The following is an 18,146-nucleotide window of genomic DNA, read 5'->3' on the forward strand; positions in this document are numbered from 1 at the left end:
ATCACAGCAAAACACAAGTCTTGTCCTATAGACTTTACTAACACATCAAAACCAATATCAGAAGAATAAAACAGGATACAGGAGTCACAGAAACCTGGAATGCAATGCCAGAAACAAGTGAAACAGTGAAAGAAAATTAAAAACAAAACCAAAAATAAAACGAGCTAGGACATCCATGGCTGAAACATTATCCCATAGATAATCAGGAAAATGATCCTTCTAACCTAGCGGCAATGTATATCAGACAGATGCCATTCCTGACACTATTTCTCAGCAGCCAGGCTGCAAGCAAGAGTCGCAAGAGCTGTCAGGGACTGTGTCAAGTCGGTCCTTCACCCAGCAGCACATCACACCTATCCTACAGCATGTATTTCTTCTTCTTTAATCTCATTTCGCTTGACCACAGAGCCCGTTCTCAGTTACCACACATATGTAAGCACCTGTTTAACTTGGACACGCCAGCAATTGGAGTGATGTTAAATATATAACTTGCCTTTGAGGCACACTCTCCCCTCTCAAATCCTGCCTGAATCCTCCAACTCTACCAGGCCACCCTAGGGTTGCTTCCTAGGAGCTCCAGTATCGTCCTCTCACATTCACAACTATTCTCTCCTACGTGAAAAAAATCATCTGCGCAGACAGTCACCAACCCCAGGGCAAACAGCATGTACAGATCTGGTCTGTGAGGTTCCCGAAGTCCTCTCCCACACCCCGCCCTGGGGAAGATGCCTGGAGCAGGCAGCAGCTCTGACAACACCTGATTCCTTGGGCAGTGCATGTTACAGCATCGCCCTGCATCTGCTCCCTCTCTCACCTGCAGACACTGTGCACAGCAACCCATGTGTACTGTACATTTTTTGTTTAAGAGATGCAAGATAAATGATTGTTACTTACTCAGGGGGTAGATGCAGCCCGAAGCAGTATAAGGGGCTGTGTAAATACAAGAAAGCTGCATTTTCTTTCCCTTTTTAGGGAATGGAATTTTTTTTGCCTGTTACCATAATTTCTCTTTGTATCTACTGTGTCTGGTTATAGTCTCTTGAAGGAATATACAAAATCACTGGTTAAGTACGAGTAACTTGTTACTGCAGCAGCATATGAAAGAAAAATAAACACAGGCATAAATATTTAAAAATAGGCACCTAATGCAGCTGCCAAATACTTAATCTGCCACTATGTACAATGTGAATGCATAAAACATCCACTTGCATACAGATATCAAGTTAGTTCACAAGAGTTAGCACATGCAGCATGTATTTGCTGCATGTTCTAGTCCAAGGTATGCATGTTTTTCACATGCATGGAGGACAGAGGCAAATCACCAAGGTCTATCAGAAGTCGAATGCTTCTGACACATTTGCTTTTAATTGATATAAGTGGCAATATCCAGTTCAGAAAAAGAATCTTTGTTTTTAAGCTAGTCTGAATTTGGATCATTTTGCCTACAAAGAAACCTACAATTCAGAATCCATGCCTGGCAATTTCAGTTTAGATTTCAGCCCTATTTTTGTCTGTACTTCATGAGAAAACCCATAGGAAACAGAGCCTTTTTATAATATTTACCTTTTTTTTTTCTTTCAGAAATAAATTAGTGTTGACATAGGAAAACATATTCACATGCAGACCTCAAATTACCAGCTATGAGGCATAAATGGCTGTCTAGCTTTAAGGCTTAATTATAAGTAGACTAAGGTTCTTCTACAAAAATAGCGATTTAAAAGAGAAAGAAAACCTCTTAGAGTTTCCAGTTGGGATGATTATGTTTCTATAAACTTGACTCTGCTTCCTCTACTTTGCTGTACACTTGCTTTCACTTGGTCTGATTCCTTACTGATACGAGAGCAAAGATCATGAACTCTCTTCTTATTCAGGGTTTCTTTTTTTTTTTAAAAAAAAAAAAAAAGATTAATTTGACCTGTTCATTACAGTCTCCAGAAATGGAGTGCTCTCACTCTCTACTTCCTAATCATTTTAGCATGTTCTGGAAATTTAAGTGTGTGATTGGCTCTACTGAAATCAATGGGAACACTGATAGAGAGTTTTATGTGTAAGTTTAAATGCTTTGCTAATCAGGATCGGGGAGCTTGGCAATTTGCAGTACCAAGCACAGAAAATGCTAATGTTAAACATCTTCCAAATGAATGCTGCCATTGACTAAATGGCCTTTATACTAAACTGTATTTCAATAATAGCAACGACGTGCCATTGCTGCAGAAAGGAAGGTCTCACCATGCAGACTTCAAGGACTGACACAGAGCAATTGTGAGAGCAAATCAATGCAAAGAGAGGGTTCCTTGGAGTAAGGAAGCAGACAACTTTCCACACTTGTTTGTGGGAGTAACAGAAGGGTATTTAGCAGTCTGTGGAGAATTTCATGAATGCACAGTGCTGTAGCCTGAAACCTCTCATTAAAAATGTAACATGCAGCTTCGTTTTGCAGCATGCCACATCAATTTTTTCCTCAAAATCCTCCTCCTCCAAATGCCCATAGCACTTAATTTATAGCAGTCATTCAGGAGTTATCAAGAGGCGGCTACTCTTCAAAATCACAGGAAAGCAGGAGAGGTAGACACAAAATGCTAGGAAAAGCCTGATGACGCAGAAACACAAGCATACAATTCCTGGCAATTACTTGTTCAGGGGGTAGATGCAGCCCTAAGCAGTATAAAGGGATGTGCAAATACAGGAAAGCTGCACTTTCTCTCCATTTTTGGTGAATGGCATGGGGTTTTGACATTATGGTGAAGACACCGTATAAGCTTCTTCACGGACAACAGCCAGGGATCGCTAACTACCTTTGTGTGCTAACAGCTAGCAGTTTCCCAGTGAAACCACCAAGAAAGGAGATGGGGAAATGGGACTCTCATGTATTTCCTTCACCGCTCGCTCACTACTCAAGCTGGCAAGCAATGCACTTTTTAACCACATTCCTATAATGACTTTTTACCTACTGTGTAACTTCACTGTCTTCTCCTTGACAGCTGAATCAAACTGTACAGGACCAAGCATGTGCTCATTTTACGTTCCTCCATGTCCAAGCAAAATATTGAGCCCTGGAGGGATTAGGACCCAATGTTGCTAACCTATGCCTCCTCAATTCAGCGATGCATTTTGGCGGTTGACTCACAAAATGAGACCTTTAAAATCCTTCTGTATGCATGTCTCTCATCTTGCTGCTCTAATAAGCAGTTCCATACAGAATCTCTCTCAAGTACAGTTGGTTATACTTTAACTCTATGAGTCATTCACCCAAATTGTCCAAATCTATATTTAATTTTTTTCTTTATTTACTTACCAAATAGGCACCAATATATCAGTCAGCAGTGATTATATCAATGGTTTAGGAGAAGGGGGGTTGAGTCCAATACTACTTTTTCCCCAAACCAGTGCAGAAAATACACTGATTGCTCTCTCTGTAAATAACACAAACCAGGCAAAATGCCAGACACTGGTTAATAAACTAAACCAAATTCCATTGACAAAATGAAAAAAAAAAAAACCACAACTGGGATAACTAAAACTACCAGTTAGCTTTTCAATTATATATTTTGTCTGTAAAAATTTGGAAGGGTAACCACAGACATGTTAGACCCCTTGTGGGGTTTATATCTGACACAGTTGTTTGCTTAGTTCAGCAACAGTGCAGCTTTACAAGAAAAACTGCATCTAAGCACTGAGCTCCAAGAGAAACATTATTAAGGAAATACAAAGCAGAAAAAGTTTGGGAATTTACATTTGATTAGGTACTCATTTGTACAGAAAATTTGCAAGAAATGTCTTAAAGTTGCCAGTCATGTTTGGATTTTCTCTGTATTTCCTATACAGAAACAGGAAAGAATATTACCAGGATTTCTTAGGACAAAAATTGATCTACTGATACCTTCTCTGGAATCTCAGCATCTGGATTTTGGGCTTTATGGATTTTTTGAAAATATTCTACTTATAAAAAAAAAAGAAAAAAAAAGAAAAAGCAGCAAAGCGATTCATTTTTTAATACCTATTAAGACTTCTTAGATCACCAGGAAAAGTTAATTAAACATTTTAACAATACTCGTGGGTACAGATGAGGTTTAGATCAAGGTTCAGAGTTGAAGTTAAGAACACAGAAATTCTACCAGCTTCTTCGTATGAGATTCTGGCTGAATCTAGAAGAAGGCTTGTGACACCGAAGAGGAAATCTTCGGACTCAACACTCTGCCTTTGGTTCAATTTCTTTTCAGTAGAAAGCAAACTTTTCAACTAAAGTGGACATTTTTTGCTGACAATTTGTTTTGAAAAACAGAACCGTGTGGATCAATGTTAAATTTGTCCTATCTACAAAAAGTTTAGGTTTTCCAAAGAAAATTCTTCCTCTAATCAGGAACAGCCACCATGCATTTTGGTAAGGCCTTTTGGAGGGAAGAGTTGGAGGGTGAGGTGGGTTTTTTTTCAAATTTTTTTACTCAGTGTCTTGGGAAAGCAAAAAATTGCACAAGCAAGTGACTTTTCTATTGGAGGTAAAGCTTTTGTTCTACAATTCCATGAAGAAAGTAAAAGAAATCCCCAAACCAATCAAACACACAAAAGCCTGCACAAATATTTCAGCTGGGCTCACAATATTGTGCTGAGATTAGAGGATGAGCTTAAGCTACTGCTTGGTGGCTAAGAGTCAAGACCTCTTGGCAAAGTGGTAGCAGCAGTGCCTCCCAGGCAGCCGGAGAAAGCATCGCCTCTCACCACCGCTGCTGAACCCAAGGAGGAGGTCTGTCCACCACCCAGGCCCCCTGCATGGTATATGCTGGGACCAATTACAGTTGTCATCATAGGAAAAAACTTTTTGGTCTTTAAACCTCCTTGTCTCCTCCGTGATTTCTTAAAAGCAGCTCTATGACAATAGCTGAGGGATGGAGAAGCAGGAGGTGGTCTGTGTTTGTTGTCTGCAGTGACTGACACGCACTGCTACTCTCCAGGGTTCTCCTCCTCTCATGTGTCTTCAGAAGCATCTCAAGCCTAAAGCTGTCACCTTTCTGCAGCAAAAGCCCATGGTCCTGCCTGGCCGCTGCCAGCTCCTCAAACCTCCCTTGCTGCCCAGGCAGGGAGGGCAACTGAGGATCCCATTAAATCTGGTGCTGTACTGCTCAGCTTCTTCAGGAGGAACAATGGGGTTTCCAGGCAACTTTCACAAAGCTGAGTAGTATTTATTCAAAACAAAAGTATTTTGTAGAAAAGCACAGCCTCGGGCGATGAACACACAGGCGCTTCACCCAGGCAGTCACACACCTTCCTCCTGCTGGATCTGCAGCCCTCAGGACAGGAGCTCCCCTGGCAGCTGTTTCTCCAAGCTCACCCTACTTTACTGAGTCTCTCTCTGAGGACTGAGACCTTTTGTTTGCCAAGGCCACCAGACCAGGCCAGGGAGCTCATGTTTCCCAACCCCGGGGGATGAATCTTCAAGGGCTCCTGTCCAGGCAGAGGGCTTGGATTAGCTACCAACCCCATCTTCTGCCCTGTCCTCTGCTCCTCCAAAAAGTTCAGAAATACAGCTGTTAGCAAGCCTGTCAAAATCATAAAAGTAATACAATTAGCCCTGAAACACTCTGTGACTGCAGCATCTGGTTGCAGCTACTACCACACTGGCAATGCCTTCCAGCCTGGATCCGTCAGCGTGCCTGTGAAAGTCTGGCAAAGGCCCAGCTTGCGCTGCCGTTTTCTGTTTCTGATTTAGAGAAGTTGCTCCGCTGCACTGGGGACACTTGAACTTGTAAGAGTTTTTGGCAACAGCCAGGTCCTCTCCTTGCTCTCCCTCCTGAGGTCCCAATGTCCTTACATCATGCACCAATTACACCACGTCTTCTGTCTGTTCCAAACACAAGCATGTGGGTTTGTTTCCTTTCACAATGACCTCACAGATTTTTATACACTTTTCAAGCTTGCTTTCTGTTTGTTCCAACCATTAGGTCCAGTGAGCTGTTGTTCAGACCACTCAGTTTTCCGTTTCATGCTGTTCATTACATAACTTTGACAACTTTTTATCTGCTGAAACAAGAGTTGCCAGGTTCTTCTCCAGTATCTCTGGTTTTCCTTAAAACAGCTCTTTAAAAAAGCCATCTCCGTGATTTTTATTAGCTGGTGCACTTCAGCAGGACATAGGTAAGATTTGGAGACACAAGACTCTCTACTGTGAATTTCTGAATAGGAAATAATTCAGAAAAGCCTTCTCTTTATTCTTTGGCATCCTAAATCAGTTTTCATTGTCGCCAGGGAATATTAAAGATAAAAAACCAGATAAAGTAGAAACCATCAGGCATCTATTTGTTCAGAGTGTTCACCTCTTTTATTACAAGCTCTATCCTTTTGCTTAATCATGTTTCCACCAGGATCAAACACACAGGGGAAAGCACTGTGATAGCTCTTTCAGCACAGCTGCTTGCACAGGGCTGCCTTCCTTCAACAAAAGAATATGAAATTTCACTCCTATGTCATTCCCTTGCATGATGTTGTTTATTTACTTTGTTCACTGACCCTTTCATTTATTTATGCAGATGCACATGGTGTGATGCGGTGGAGTATGCCTGTAACGTAGTACGAGCTCTGCTTTGTGTTATGTGCTGAGCACATCTCAGCCTGCCCAAGGCAAACCTATCCATCTGCAGTCCACACAGCTTTAGCACTTTTTTGAAGAAAAATCCATTGGATTTGCAACCCACACCAAACCATTATCCCGCACCCCACAGGGGAACCAACACAATAAAGTTGGTGGGCCAGACCATGCGACAGGGGACTTCTTGCTGTGTTTTAAGAGAGGGGGTTTCTGGGGCCACACTTCTCCTCAGGTCAGTGACATGCACAGCCATGAGGGGTAAGAGTTTGAGAGAGAAGAGATAGTCCAACCCAACCAATGCTGATTTGACTGCTGCATGTCAGGATTTCCATTAACCTAGAAGACCATGCTCTTGTGCTTCAAAAGCAAAGACTTCTTGGTTGAGAAACTTCCTTGATAAGCTCCAAAGGGGTTAAACAAAAAAGCCCATGGGTAAGCGAAACTCCGAAGCAAACCTGCACTCAGTCAGGGAAGCGGGAAGACTCTGGTCACTGTGAGCAGCGGCCCCGGGAAGGAGAGAACAAGCGAGCCTTGGAGCTGGGGCCCAGGGGTGAGCAGGGACAAAGTCTGCCCAGAATGACTTGGCTTAGGCACACGAGGGAGCTGGGTTACAGCATGCAGGGTGTCCTGGGCCAGGCTGCAACACTGCCCTCGGGGAAGGAAAAAGCCCTCAACCAGTAGCCTTCTGGAGTGCATCTGCAAACCACAGGGATGCACTCCATGAAAGAGTATAAAAACAAAACTTTTCTGCTGCATGGATCTGCTCTCTCTGCATCTGCCAAATCACTTGGCCTACTGCATTACCCTGAAAACCAGCTCATCTGCCTAAACGCTTGTCTGTCTCTCCCAGCTACATCAAATCAACTCATAAAATGTTACCTTTGCCCACAAGCCTTGTCCCTCCAAGGAAAGTTATAAATATTTTTGGAATTAGTAAAATAAATTACATTAGTAATAAATTACATTTACTCTGATGATCACCTGGGCCCTGGGCTTCAGAAGTTGAACTCCTGTGAATTCAGTTTCCTGCTTTCCATAAGTGCAGTAGTTTTATATTCTTTTTTTATACCAGGATCATTAGGGTCACTGGCAGGCTTATGGTGGGCTGATCGGTGATGTCATGTCACAAAATACAAACGGAACTGCTAACAGATGAGGTATGTATTTATATCCATGTTCTGAAATGGCTGGCCAATCAGATCATGCTGGGTGCTAGCAGTAACCTGGTAGAAGGTCACCTGAGGGAATCAGCCTAGCCACATCATCAGATTCCAACAGCCGTTGGAGGTCACTGCCTTGTAATTTGTCTATCACCAGCTGCTGCCGTGGCAGCCCCTTAGCTACTGCTGTGTTTACTCAATGGCTACTCTCGAGTAATCCACTCTAAGCAAGAAAGCAGCCACAGTGACTCATTTTCTGTCCCAGCAAGCCTCATCCTGGACCAGGAACATGCAATGGGTGAAGATTCAGCATCTGCAACCACAAAACCTGCAGCCAAGGAACACATCTATTGATGTTGAACATCACAACCACTGGGACCATGGCTAGTATTTCCTGGAGCTCTGCAAAACTGCATCTGGCAGTTAGCCACTTCAAAGATCAACATTGGCGGCTTCAATTTACCAGGGATGCTTCTAGGCTTGCAGTTCTGTACATCGTCCCTGCCTGGCAGGCGCCTGGTAGCAACTGAGGATGTGTGCCAGTGTGTATGGACAGACTGAGCCAAAATTCACAAAATTGGAGAATGGGGTTTTTCAAGGGTTTATTAAAATAGCCTAAGGCTAGATAACTGTAATCTCTAAAACATCTCACTCACATTTTAAGGGAAGGAAAAGTAGTTATACATTTAATCCTGAAATCTATATTTGCCATTTCAGCTTTAAGTATAACCTATTGTATCATCACATGCATTAGATATCGACTCCCCTATGCCCAGAGATCTTTAACAAAGGATTTTTCATTCACATATAATGCATCCAGCTTCCTGCCTCTTCCCTTCAAGCAGAAAGTACCCTTCAAATGAAATGTATCCATGCTCCATGGTAGAGTACATCCATAACAAGCTGAAAATAGGGGCTCTGATCATAACCTTAATCCTGCAAGGGCACTCCTTTCCACAAACATGAACAATGACTTCTGGCCAAGTACCCTTAAATAGAAACTGTTAAAAATGGTAAAATTAAATGAGAGGTGGATTTCACAGCCTAGAATGCAACCTATCAAGGCTACTCTGAGTTTTGTTTTTTCTTCTTTAATTATTACTCTCTACTTGTTTTTGTTGAGTGGATAATTTTAAAAATATGAAATGCTAGAAGTAAAAAGGCAGGAATGAAAGCTTGCTCTAGTTTGTTGAGATTTTTTTCCAGAAACTTGCATGTACTTATTAATCCCAGAATGACTTCCTAGCTTTTACAAGGATTATAGATAATTGCACATTGATAAATTTACTGCTGGTCTCAAAGTGTATCAGTAGATCCCAAAGTATTTTACAGGATGCCTCTGTGGGGAGGGGCTGGTGCTCTACAGCTCCCTCCCCTCCAACTTAGTAGTGGCATCTCTAGTACCACTGGCAGGGGATTCAGTTGTGGAGCTTTGGCTCTCAGCGAGACATTTGGACTACCCAGAATTATGTTTGTAAGGATCACTTGGTATCAAAAGCAAGACACTTTCTTGTGCAAACTCCAGTCTGAGGGAACAGGAAGAAACAGATGCCAATGAACATTTCAGCATTTAGGAGACTTAGGAACCAGTATTTTGCTTTCCACCAGGTATCTAATTGCTGTCTGTAATCAACAGAGTTTTGATACACTTCAGCTTCCCTGGGATTTGTGTTTTACTTAAAACAGCCAGTCAAATTCTTCTTTGGGACTGAGTCCAAGTCAGTGAACCACCTTATACAACCGAATTAATCTCAAGCCACCGAATGTCACCCAGAGTATGCACAGGGCTCTGCCATCTGTCTGGCCCCGTCCACTCTTCACACGTCTGTCACGTCGTGGTGGCCTCTCTGCTTCCCCTCGCTAGGCAATGGTCAGCAAACGAATGCCATCAGGCAGCCCCTTCACACGCTCCCCAACTGCCCAGGGACACTTGTCATCGCAGATGTTCAGACTTTATTCTTAACGCAGGCCCCAAATATTCCCCCCCCCCTTTTTTTTTTCTAGATAACTTTGGAAGTGAAAAGCCACTGAAACTTTTGGCAAATTTTAGCACTTACTGCAATTTCATTCCAGTGAATATCCAGTATTAACCTCAAGCATTTTCTTGCAAGGGCATTCAGCATACCCCAGTTGAGCTATAAGACACATTTATCAAGACAGAAATAGCACTTGGGATATGAACTGGTCATTGGAAAAAATCTATCAGTCTGAGCCATCCAGTTCATGACACTATTTCCTTCATGATATCCTCACTGACTCACATTTCACTGCCAAAGTAAGTAAAAGCTTGTCAAAACTTTCCAAAGTATTAGAGTTTATGGGCCCTCATTAGATTTTTTGAAGTATTATTATTTTTTCCCCTAACGGATTGTTAAGGCTATTAGGCCTCATTCTTCTTACTTTACATCCTAAATATCCTAGGGTGATCACACAGGCATTAATGAAATTTAGGAACACCCATAAAACACTGATCTTAGTGCACTTGGGCTGCCAGATCTCACCAGGCACTGAACACTACCCACAGGGAGCTGTTCCCTAACAAATGTGCGCCACGATTTATTGCTCAGAATGTAATCAAAGGACCCCAAAAAGGCCCCAGCAGATCCAACCCTGCATCCTCCCAGCCAGCAATCAGCACCCAATAGTGGTCACAGACGGATGCTCAGGGAAGAATAAAGTGCAATACATGCACATTGCAATACTCCCCTGTGCGCCCTCCCAGTCCCCGTCGCTACTTTTCAGCGTGGAGGACAGCCTGAGCTCGTGGCGTTATCAGCTGGATCAACAGATGAGCCCAACAGAGCAGCATGTGCCTCGTACTTACTCTAAATAAAAATAAACTATGCAGAAAATAAACCCTGCAGAAATAACTTTGCTCTATTTGCCAAGCTCTGTGTGGTCTTTCTAAAAACAGTCCTTAGTCCAGTTTATCTCAGAAAGCCTTTCAGCATCATATTTGCCATAAAGTATAGTTCAGAGGTTATTTCAGACAAGGCAAATGCTGGAATGCTCCAAGGTGTTACTGAAGTTCATACAGTGTCAATGAACACGTTCAGTACTGGTCCCAACACATTTTCTGTGTGTTTACAGTTTCCCCAGGAACAGTGAATTCTCTGCTGGAAAAGTATTTTCTGTGAACAGGCCGCCTTTGGAGGGAACCGGAGCCAGGAGCTCTCTTGCAGCGCAGGCCCGTGCTCCCATGCAGGGCCCTCAGCCCTGGCCAGCGCCGGTGGCAGCCCCGGCACTCCTGGCTGGTCACTGGCAGTCACACACCGCTTTGACTCTGGTGTCAAAAAACATATTTTCAAGTCTCAAATTTTCCCAGCAGCTGATCCCACCAGTTTTGCCTGTTACCCTGCAGAGTCAGAAACTTGTGCTGCCAGCAGGGAAAGCTCGTTGTTTACTCAAGAAATTTGTGGTTGTACTTGCCCAAGAAGTATCAGTGGACATCATGGGGATTACAAAGGCAATTAGTTCCTTATTAAGTGTTAACAAGTGATTAGACTACCTCCACAATCTTTATTTTGGGTTCAACTTTCATGCATATGCAAGCCCACACTGCAGCCCGTCTCTTAAAAGTGAGGGTGTAGGACTGTCTTTTCCAGACTCTGCTCCAAATAGCATTGACAGCTGCTCCACAATGCACATACAAGAGCTATTTGCCATGAAATATGTTATCACCGCAGCTTCCTCACACCGTCCCCAGCCTCTCCCTTTACTGTGGAGCAGGAGAAAGACCCGTTTCCACAGCACAGAGGGTGAAACTCCCAGAGCTGCTGCTCCTTCTCCACACCTCAAAAGCTGAGAGTAAACTAGGCCACAAGAACAGCTGCTTGCCAAGTTTTATCTTGGAAAACAAGGGAAATATTTATGACCGTTGGGAACTTGGCGGGGGGGGGGAGGGGGGAGAGAGACAACTTTTCAATGTGTGATACTGAAAATAACCCTAAGTACCGAGCCATTATTCCTACAACTATGGTCCTCTCAGGGAGGAAAACACAAAGTCTCACACACCAGTCTTCAAAAGGCTGGTCTCTAACACTACCAAGAAGCTGATCCAAGCCGACATAGTATATGACAACCATCTAAGGCCAAAAATCTTCACATTCAGAATTTAGGAAAATGTAATTTCACAGGATCTCTGCAACCAGAACTTTACTATATAGATTTTTTTTTTCATTTAAAAAAGAAGACCTTGGGGGGGGGGGAGAGATGATAAATAAAATACATCATGCAAATAGGTAACTAAATTTTCCGTGAATTGTTAAAAAGCAAAGAAGCACACAAAGCTTTAGAGAGCAAGGGATAGAGCATACATCACAAAGAAAGCAACCAAGCAGGGACATTCATGTACATGGTTATCTCCTCACTTTTAAAAGTGTTTTATTTTCTTTTCCACAGGATTTTTTTTCCCCATGTTGGCTTTTTAAAAATCTGCTTTAAAAAAACAACAAAAAAACCCCCAAAAGTCTGCAATATCTTCACAATTTGCAAATAAAGGATTTTTTTCTTTGTAATGCTTCAGATTCTCGAGGCAAACTATAGGAGTATTAATGGTCAGGAAACTGGCCTCAAGAAATGCCCGTGGCTGTCCTTGCAACCCTCTGGGGAGGAAAATGGCTCTGCTTCCCAGCTGTTCTCAGACCTGAGAACCAAGCTTTTTCAGGACAATATTGACTGATTCCAGCAGGGAAAGCTCACAATGGATTTTAAACCTGCCTTCGTCCTCCACATCTCTGCGCCATACGAAGGCTAGTTAGAAGAAAATTAAACCCACAGAGGCTTGCTGAAAACAGATCTAACTGGGTAGCTAATCCTCTGCTCAGCTATTTCATGAGAGAAAAAAACTGTAGCTACTTCTTTGTATCTCCCTCCATAAGTAATTCAGTAATATATAAGGGCTTAAATTCTACATCAGATACAAAAGAGGAGAGAAAACTATATCAACTGAAAAGTTTGTTTAATCATGGCCCAAGGGATTGCCAGTGGACCACTGGAGAGAAACTGCAAGCACAAGCTAAATACTCTCTTGCATTGAGCAAAGCTGTGGCTGCCTGCCAGACGATGAGAAATCACTACATGGCAAAGAGGTCTGCAAATGGGCAGGTCAGTGACAGGCAGAAGGCAGGCAGCTGCCAAAACCTGCTGCACCTTTGTGTAGATCTCTTGGCATTTAACATTTGTTCTTTGGCATGGAGGAAATGTGTCACAAGAAGCAGTTGGCAACCTCATTTGGAGAGGAAAGGAGTCCTCCGGTGCAGGATCTGAGGCAGACATACTCATTCCCTGCTGACTAATTGTCGTGGTTAAAACTGATGAAGACATTCCCCGTTAGGCACTCACCTACAGAACACAGTGTGAAAGCTTGCTATTGCTGGTGTGACTTGCACACTGCGTAAATGCAGTCTCTCCTGTCAGGCTCATTACCTTCTTTACTGGTTTGCTGAATCTCCAGGAGATCCAAAATCATCAACATTTCCTGTTTCTTCTAGGCACATTTAACCTCTGAAATTTATGTCCTTTCTCTTCAAGGGAAAAGGGTAGATAGGCATTTGATGAGATAATGAAACAGTTGAGTAAGTCTTCCTTATTGAAGAGCAACTGGACACCACTTTTTAAAGATGCTTACCCTTCTTTTGGGAGTACAACAGTGATAACCAGATCCTGGTTATATCAAGACAAATGTGAGCTAAACCACACTGGGCATGCTTTGACAGTATCTGGTTAACATTGTAATTTATTTCTCATGCAGAAGAAATGAAGGAGATTCTTAGTGTAGCACCATGACTTGAATTCTGAAATACAATCACAGCTCACCTTTTTGAACGCCCTTCCAGAACAGCTCAGTCAGAGTTAGGTGCTAGAATTCAGCCTCAGGGTGGCCTTTTAATAAACAGTAATTGAAAAGAAGTATACTTTCTGCTCCAGGAGAGCTGAAACTTTGGTTTTAGTTTGTATATGGTCACATTGTGTATTTGTACAAGTGTTGCCATAGAATTACAACATATGGAAACCTGGGCAACAGATCATGCGAACAGACAATAATCCTAAGAATTATGTAAACAAACACAAAGCAAATTCTGCTGCAACCAAACTGTATTCATCAAACAGACCTGTTGCAGTGTATTTCTGTGCCAGCTATGAAAGACACATACTGGCATAGCTGAATATAAAAATGAGGGTCAATAAAATTCACATCTTGGTCAAGATGAGTCAAATATTAATTGCGACATTCAAAAGTAGCAGTCATTTGGTAACTTCAGAAGATTCTCAGATATTGAGAACAACCTTTGATATGGAGAGATATGGATTTGATGGATACGGATTTGATAGATAAGGAACTGGCTTGGGTGGCCATCCATAACATCCAAAGAGTTACAGTCAACAGCTCAAATGTCCAAATGGAAACCAGTAATGAGTGGTATCCCTCAAGGGTCCAACGGGGACCAGTACTGTTTAATATCTTCATCAGTGATATAGGCAGTGGGATTGAGTGCACCCTCAGGAAGTCTGCAGATGACAAAGGGAAGGGATGCCATCCAGAGGGACCTTTACAGGCTTGAAAAGAGGGCCCATGTGAACCTCATAAAGCTCAACAAGGCCAAGTGCAAGGTCCTGCACCTGGGTCAGGGGAACCGCCAGTATCAGTACAGACTGGGGAATGAATGGATTGAGAGCAGCCCTGTGGAGAAGGACTTGTGAGTACTGGTGGATGTAAAATTGGACATGAGCCTGCAATGTGCACTTGCAGCCCAGAAAGCCAGTCATATCCTGGGGTGCATCAAAAGCAGCGTGACCAGCAGGTCGAGGGAGGTGATCCTGCTCCTCTACTCTGCTTTCATGAGATCCCACCTGGAGTACTGCATCCAGCTCTGTGGGCCCCAGTACAAAAAAGACACAGACCTTTTGGAGTGGGTCCAGAGGAGGGCCACAAAGATGATCAGAGGGCTGGAGCACCTGAAGACAGGCTGAGAGAGTTGGGGTTGTTCAGCCTGGAGAAAAGAAGGCTCTGGGAAGAACTTACTGCAGCCTTTCAATATGTAAAGGGGGCTTCTAAGTAAGATGGAGACAGACTTTTTACCAGGGTCTATAGTGACAGGACAAGGGGCAATAGTTTTAAACTGAAAACAGTAGGTTTAGCTTGGACATAAAGAAGACATTTTTTATGATGAGTGTGGTGAGGCACAGGCATCTGTTGCCCAGAGACGTTGTGGATGCCCCATCCCTAGAAGTGTTCAAGGCCAGGTTGGATGGGGCTTTGGGCAATGTGGTCTAGTGGAGGGTGTCCCTGCCCATGGCAGGGGGTTGGAACTAGATGATCTTTAAAGGTCCCTTTCAACCCAAACTGTTCTGTTATTCTGTGATTCTATGATATTAAATATGAATGTAATTGTGGAATAAGTTGTTGGAGTAGGAGAAAACAGCAATTAGTATGGAGTAGTTCATTACAGTTAGCATTTCAAAATCAATTAATTTAATTAACATTAGTTGAAAATTATAAATATGTCATAACTGAAGATAACAACAAAGTCAATTTTTTTAAGTAATACCAATGTAATCAGTTTGATTTGAATCTGACAAGGGAATAAGTTAATGTACTCACCTCCAGAATAAGAGTCTGGAACTGAACAACCCATCCCATGCTCATTTCTGATGCTTACTGAAGTTGCACACAGCAGGTCCATCCTCCCTCACAGCTTACTGCTCTTTGGCTATGTGTACTTGCAGACAGCTTACTGATATCAGGCTGTATTATCAGCTCCAGATGACAGGCAGCAGAAGCAGCTGGGATACAGACTCAGTATTTCATAATTTTTATAATTCTCCTGACATTCTGGGAAAATTTTAACGTTTATTGTTTGGCAATTCATCTACATAAAATGTTGGAAGAACTAAAAAGGTTGAAAAGCAGAGGCTCTAGATGAAGTATAAAATATTGGTGCATATCAGTTCCTATTTGACCTGGACTCCTTCAGCACACCTCTTTCAACAGAGAGGTTACTGTGGTCTAACTATCTAATGCCTTCATGAATTCAGACAACCTCTTTCGCTCTAGATTCTCATCCATGTCCTTGCAGGGCTCTATTTTTTGTAGCCTTCAGGTAGCCCAGTGGATAACAGTGACCATAGGAGCACTAATGGAAACCCTGCAGCACGTTTCCCATGCGCTTCATGCAGCCTCCTCAGCAACATGTCAGCAGAGTCACCACTAAAATGTACAGACCTACTGTGCAGTTACAGTCTGCAAACATCTCCCTCCAAATGATGTTGCAGGCTGCTGCCCTCTATCAGTGATGCATTATTACGAGGACCCTTCAGACTGCCACCCTTCCCTCTCAGGAGTTTCCTGCAGTACTATACAGGTCGTGCACACACTATACAAACTAGGATGGTACGACTACCAAATTAGAAAAGGCCTCAAGAAGGAGGTTCACCTAGTGCAGATGTCCAGCAGGCAACATTTTCATTTTCCATCAAGTTTCAAAGATTCAGGTTGTTTCCTCTTTTCACAGAATCACTTGAATATTTTCAAACTGTGGGCTTCTATTGAAACTTCTACTGCTCTAGGCTTCAGCGGGAGCCCTTCTCCTCTGTCTTTGTCTCTCTCTCTTGAGTAGCAAACAGAGATACCGAAGCTGACAAGTGGGTGACACATGCAATCTCGCAGTAAGTGGCTATAACAATAATGGACTAACTTGCAGGTTGACTAAAGGCATAGCAGTGAAAGTCCCTTCTAGATGCATACCTAACACAAAACACAAAATGTTCTATCAAAAAGAAACAGCACAAAAGCTAAGTGACTCTGGAAAGGCTAACTAACAGAAAAAGATCCAGCTGACCCTGCCGAGGAAAAGATTATTAGAGTCCTCTGCTAGTAAGGGGTGATTGATCATCTAACTATTTTTGGCCTCAGTGCGCACCAGCTGTGAAGTCTACTCCAAATTCATGAGTGCTTTTTCATATAAAAACAAACACTGATTACAGCTCTTTACTTTTTTACCTACATGTGGTGGCTCAAGCTACACATACCGCTCATCTTTTTTCCATATATGACAACTTCACTGAGCAAAGTTCTCTCTTCTTTTTCAAACAAACTGCAGTTACTGCCCTAATAATTCTCCAGGTTGACACTCAGTTTAAAATAAGCACTAGAAGTGGCTATATTTAGAGAACAATCTGGTATTGGTATAAATCCTCTCATGTTTCCACTTAAACACACAAGAATATTCTTGGTCAGGAAAGAAATCCCTCTGCAAAAAGCCTTGCAAGAATTAAAAGGCAAAGCAATGACTATATAGGAACTAGTAAAGATTCATGTCTTTGAACTCCTCCTGCTTGTTACAAAACTTTAACTAATCCTATACAAAGCAACAGCTTAGATTAGCATTGCCTAGCTATCTGTATGTATATTTAAAATGTTACAAGTCATCTGGCTTGAAATGCTAAAGCAACATCTTAAAATGAAGCATTCATATAGCTACACATAAGTTTTCAAGGATATAAATGAAGATGTTAATAACCGGCTTGCTGACAGTAATGAAGCTATGAAACTGAATATGCGACTGCAGATGCAGACATTAAGCAAACCAGTATACTGACAGACTTGTAAACAAACTTTATTCCTCACACTGACAGATTTTATCATTGTTTGTGCCCTGAGCTTTATCATGTCTCCAAGGCATATCTCTACAGGGAAAAAAATCAAGTAAATCCATTTTTTAAAACATATTTATTTCCAGGATGATTGTATTTGCAGTTTTCATCTGTGTATGCATATGTACTCTAGCACTCAAGGAAGCCTTTACCTCCCTTTACAAGGACTTAGGAATTTAAATAACTGCAAATTAGTTTACACTGAGGAAAACCCTAACCATTGATCTTCTGATTACTATGAGGGCTCCACAGCTATGGGAGTATACCGCTGCTCAAGCTATGGCTCAAAGCCCGAGAATTACTAAAAGCTCCTCATTTTCTTGCTGCCTGTATCAAGTAAATTTTCTACTGAATTCTTAAGGATGGCACAAAACTATAGAGCTCTATAATGGAAAATGACTCAGTGTAGAGGAGAGGCAAGATATAAAAACAGTGTCGTTATCCAAGCTCTGTGACAGATTCCCACTGATGTTCTGCCATAATCATACAGGATAAAATTGGCTATCACCTGACACTTGGGTACTGAGATGATTTTCCTGGGATGAAATGAGTAGGTCTCAATCTTTTGGACTGGAAGATTGTGAAGCATGGCTTGACACATGGAAATGTGTCTCTAAGTCTCTGGTCTTCTGGTTCCAACCCCTACTTAGAGCTTTTAAATTTTTCTGACTGCTTGCTATAAGTGTGTACATGTTTAAGGCAGGTCATACACTCTGTACGCTAGGCACCTGGCACATGGGGGAAGGAGAGAA

The 18,146-nt window shown here is 42.3% G+C and overlaps 1 protein-coding gene across 1 annotated transcript in view; it reads right to left on the reverse strand.

Annotated features, from left to right (window-relative positions):
* The window catches only part of MAMDC2 (MAM domain containing 2), a 60,749-nt gene that overhangs the window by 31,080 nt on the left and 11,523 nt on the right, over positions 1 to 18,146 (reverse strand). The window lies entirely within an intron of this gene.

Source organism: Grus americana, chromosome Z, assembly GCF_028858705.1.
Source record: "Grus americana isolate bGruAme1 chromosome Z, bGruAme1.mat, whole genome shotgun sequence".
NCBI classification, from domain to species: Eukaryota; Metazoa; Chordata; class Aves; order Gruiformes; family Gruidae; genus Grus; species Grus americana.